General features: G+C 38.6%; 1 non-coding gene across 1 annotated transcript; it reads left to right on the top strand.

Annotated features, from left to right (window-relative positions):
* Window positions 1-4,524: 4,524 nt before the first annotated feature.
* Window positions 4,525-4,596, top strand: Trnaa-cgc (transfer RNA alanine (anticodon CGC)). Its single transcript has one exon. It is a non-coding gene; the product is annotated as a tRNA-Ala (tRNA).
* The last annotated feature ends 326 nt before the right edge of the window (window positions 4,597-4,922 follow it).

Raw genomic sequence — 4,922 nt, 5'->3', positions numbered from 1 at the left:
AACTATTTGAATAGCCCATTTTCTCGTTCCAATACCACACAAAGATGGCACTTCGTAATGAATATGCATACCGTGTAGTGAATTGAACGTTCCCATTGATTGCGGACACGTAAATCATGCAGTAATTGATAGATAAAATGCTAATCAATCAATTTAAATGTCCAACATGCGTCATTGAAATAAAACATCAAAGTCAACTTAACAGTGGTACGTAAATTTATTCCGCCAGAATATGGTGTGTTGTTTGGTGCTTCACTTTGTCTATGTCTTTAAAGATTTATATTCACCTCAACGCATTCGCCGGTGGGTTTGTGGGGGTCATGATGGGAATCGTTAATAGTCCGGCTTACTGATATTGCGCGCGCGTGAAGGTAGCCAGTCTCTAAATATAGTTCGTCAAAAAATGCGACCATTCCGCAAGTGTTCCTAGTGCGTCACCAGTGAAACCAGATTCCTTGTACGAAACGGAAACTTCAGTACCATTCTTATTAAATTTAAAAAAAAATTAGTTAAAAAATTCAAATTTATACAACTTAACACTTAACATCAAAAAGAAATAAACAAATAATTGGAATGAGATCATTAAACATTCTAATTGACATTGTTTTTTCTGACTCCACAAATACAAACACTGTGAATCCACAACTGTTTCTGTACCATGCTTCTGTTTTTCATGTGCATTTTGACAGTCGATAATATTTATACATGTGACCTTCATTAGCCATGCGGTAATTTTCAAAACGACTTATCTGCTTTTGTGAACAAAGATTCAAACGACGATTTGACGAATCTGATAGCTCTCTCACGCAAACCAACACCGCCAATAGGTAGGTGAAGGTTTCCGCTACCTGATGACAGTGTTGGTTTGCGTGGGAGAGCTGTCAGATTCGTCAAATCGTCGTTTGAATCTTTGTTTACAAAAGCAGATAAGTCGTTTTGAAAATGTTGTCTTGAATTGCGAGGCTTTTTCAATGGGGGATGTAATGCCAACTAGAAGAAGATTATTTATACATAGTTTAAAAGATTTTTACGATATCATGATAACCATTCAATAAATGATTGAAATTGTTGAAAGAACAATTACATTAAAAACGACGACATCAACATCAAATTAGACTAGCCATCCTGGTATCACTGTTAAGAAAATATTTATATTCAATCCATCAGGCACTGACGAAAATCGTACGCATTGTCATGCCTAATTCACTTCAATTTTGTGTGTATGCTCGTACATTAGCGATTGGAAATTGATGTCCGTCAGTGTTTAACGACCGCAGAGAAGCTGTATTCCGCAATCACGCCATCTAATCAATATGTTAAGTGCACAATCGACCGTAATCATCGTGGTCGCCACTACAGCCGTACTTGGCCGTGCCACAGAACACAGGAAATTTTCACCATTTTGCCAATCTCAATTGTGTACTGCACCCATACCGTAAACCAGTGTGGAACTATAATCCGTTCGCGTACTTGATGAGCCATGCGCCTCCATAATTATTAAGTTAATGGCACATTTCGACGAAATTAAACTTTTGTTGTTATTAAATTATTATTTTGCTTTTAATTTCACATTTCTGTTTTTCCGTATTACAACTTGCTAAAACCGCTTCCTTATTTTTTTTTAAATGTCAAGCTCCTATAATTACTAACGTTTGCTTGAAAATCATTACGATCTACCTAAGCAGAAATATAATACATAAGCGTAACCAAATGGGGAATAAAGCACACGCTAAATTATAGGACACACATGTTTTCATTTTCATTTGTAGTTCTATGTAAACTATTTAAAAAAATGTCAAACGAATTATGGAAGTTAGGGAAGAGCCATTATTTTTTGTTACAAAATCAAACACTTTATTTGATACGAAATTATCTATCAGATTCACTTATGCCGTTTGAATGACATTTGAATTACTGCAAACAGTACTGCAACTTCTTAATTTTAATAAGAGAGGTCACGCGATATTTATATATCTGCCAGAAAAGCGAAGGATGAAAGGTATGGTAAATTATTATTCCATGATAGGGCATGAAGGTGTGCAATATTGTGTGTGCAGGTTGATTACCGCTTTTAACCTCATTTTTAACCGTTTTCAACTGAATTGAAAAAATATGATCAATTTATCGACTAGACTAGTTCTTTGTATATATCGACTAGACTAGTCTTATATATAAAAATGAAATGGTATGTGTTCATATCCGCATAACTCGAAAACGGCTGGATGGATTTTTTTCATTTCTTCAGCAGACACATGCGTTTTCGTTTCCGACGGGTTTATATGATATTTCCTTATGCGAAAATCACGGGTAAGATGGAGTAAATCGTGAAAAACTAAAATTAAGAATCGTATGAAAATTTCGCATAGGAAGTTCACAACGCGCATTATCGCCTACTATGCAGGACAACGTCTGCCGGGTCGACTAGTTCTTTGTATATATCTATTTAAATAATTTACTAATTTTATATTTAAAACAAAGCACAACATCCTTTCATGACTGCTTTTTATGCGAAATCACGACTTTTTGCAGTACTGGCTGCAGTATCATCAGCTGGGTCAACCACCCGAAATGAAAATTAGGTATAAAGAAACAGTGATGTACCATTTGGTGGTAGAGGCTCATTGAATTACATTGATTACACCAGAACCTATTTCGAGCACTACGATCATTATTAGAAATCGTAACAGGCATTGTTTGCAAACGGATGTATTTTTCCACTATGACAGCTATATTTTTGCCTTTTGCGTATACTAAGTATACGTAAAGGCTATAAGATCACTCCAAAAGCGAACCATGGGTCGGAGACCCATAGTGTTATATACCAATCGACTCAGCTCGATGAATTGAGTTGATGTCTGTATATGTGTATGTATGCATGTATGTGTGTGTACAAAAAAACTGTGAGACACACTTATTTGTACTTAGCGTTATCCGATTTGCTTGCAACTGGTTGCATTCGCCGCGTAGTCCTTCCTAATTTTTCGCTATTAAAAATTGGCTCAATCAGCCATTGCGTTCCGGAGTACTTAAATAAACATTGTTTTTCCCTATTTTTCCCAATGTTCAAAAACAAAAAAAAATGTTTTTCAAAACTGCTGCAATGCATTCATATGAACGATAAAGTGCAATTTTGACCTCTCTTATGTGCTTTTCTTGTTACATTTTATAATATACGAGCAAGGCACCATCACCGCTAGCTAAATTATTCTGGTTTTATTTTCTATACTTATATTCCACAATCTAGTTTTGGAATGATGCTTCTTCATTCTCACGGGAATGTTGATCATATTGATTCTCTATATTCCTATTTCCTTGCTGATACACAGTGGGGGGTCTCATGTAAATTCAGGTAGTAAAAAATGTATAAAAACTTTGTAAGAAGTTTCCTCTCGTTTCAGAGCTACATTGTTGCACAGTACACCTCCTCTGTGTTTGTTGACAGAACCGCGCACGAATCGGAATCACCACCGGACCAGACGCTAATGCGAACGGTAGCCGTAAACTCTTTCAATCAAAACGATTCAACCGAAAACGAGTTAATTATGATTCAACAACAGCGCTGACGGCGTGTCGGGTGTAGACATGCATTTCAAATATGTTGATGGCTTTGCCAGCACCATCACCGGCAGCTGTACAGTGCGGAATGTCCGAATTTCGAACCGAGCGCACTTGTCGATAAAACACATGGCAATGGAATGGCACGGCATTGTGTTCAAACTACGACGTCGCCGTGATCGTTGTATTCCGAAACGGTGGATAGTGGCTCTGTCCTGGCCGAACCGCACCGATGATGGCTAATTAATAATTTATATATTTGAGGCAATCGGGGACCCCGCTAATGGCTATCAGCGATCGTTATAATTAAATCCATATAAGCATTTTGATTTTTTGGACAGTGGCCATAGCGCGTGAAACGAAACTTGAATTTTAACAGGTTTTCACGAGCGGTTGATAGAGGAGACACAGTCGCAGTCGTCGCCGCTGCGCTGTTTTGGCTTTCGTCAAACAACCCTCTTTTTACGCCGAAAGCCGCGTCTGGGTGTTGGCATGGTGTGAGAACCGTAATTATTGAGGTCAGGCAGCGAATGAGATTTTGAATTTTTTAGTCACGCAGCTCGTTAGGCGCTACAATGGGTTTTAATTTATTAACTCGTGCCCCGTTATTGTTCATTATGGTGGCGAAAAAGTGGCGTTTCGTGATTGACTGACCCTTTTTGTGCTATGCTGTGTCGTTGGTTTTAATAAACCGCAGCAGCGGAAAATTATTGTGTCGCAATCAATCAAAGTGTGGGGTCGAGTAACCTTTCGTACCGCAAACAGCAGTTTGGAAGCATGTGTGCTGTCAGCCAACCAACGGACGGCTATTTTGATACCGCATTGCCACCGAAAGAACACTCTTTAGTGAGTCCATCTTCGCTCCGCTTTATCTTCTATCGTTATAGCCTTCCCCGTTGTAGCGAGGTAACTGAAGCTATAAATCATACGAACAAACCGATGGGTGATGGTTTCCGTTTGAACGCATGAGGGGATGTAGCTCAGTGGTAGAGCGCTCGCTTCGCATGTGAGAAGTCCCGGGTTCAATCCCCGGCATCTCCAATGGTATTTTTTATTGAATATATATCGGTTCCAATGTCCAGGGTGATTATTGTAGAGAAAAAAAAGTAATAAGCCCTTCTTTCTACAGAGTGGCAACTACTATAGACAGTAGAATCGATAGATGAGCGAAAGCATGGTTGGGTTCGTTTTTTTGACCATGTACCAGGCGCATATGACATCACACCCCTTAATATTTTTATTAAATTCATGACGTCCTGCTCATTTGGAGACACGTCTGGCAGTTCGTTTGGAGACAGAGAGTTTGTCTTCGCTCATCTATACATTCCACTATCTACAGTGGCAACGATTAGGTGATACACTCGAAA

Source organism: Armigeres subalbatus, chromosome 2, assembly GCF_024139115.2.
Source record: "Armigeres subalbatus isolate Guangzhou_Male chromosome 2, GZ_Asu_2, whole genome shotgun sequence".
Classification (NCBI taxonomy): domain Eukaryota; kingdom Metazoa; phylum Arthropoda; class Insecta; order Diptera; family Culicidae; genus Armigeres; species Armigeres subalbatus.
Note: the sequence above shows the minus strand (reverse complement) of the source record. Positions and strands in the feature narration are given on the sequence as shown.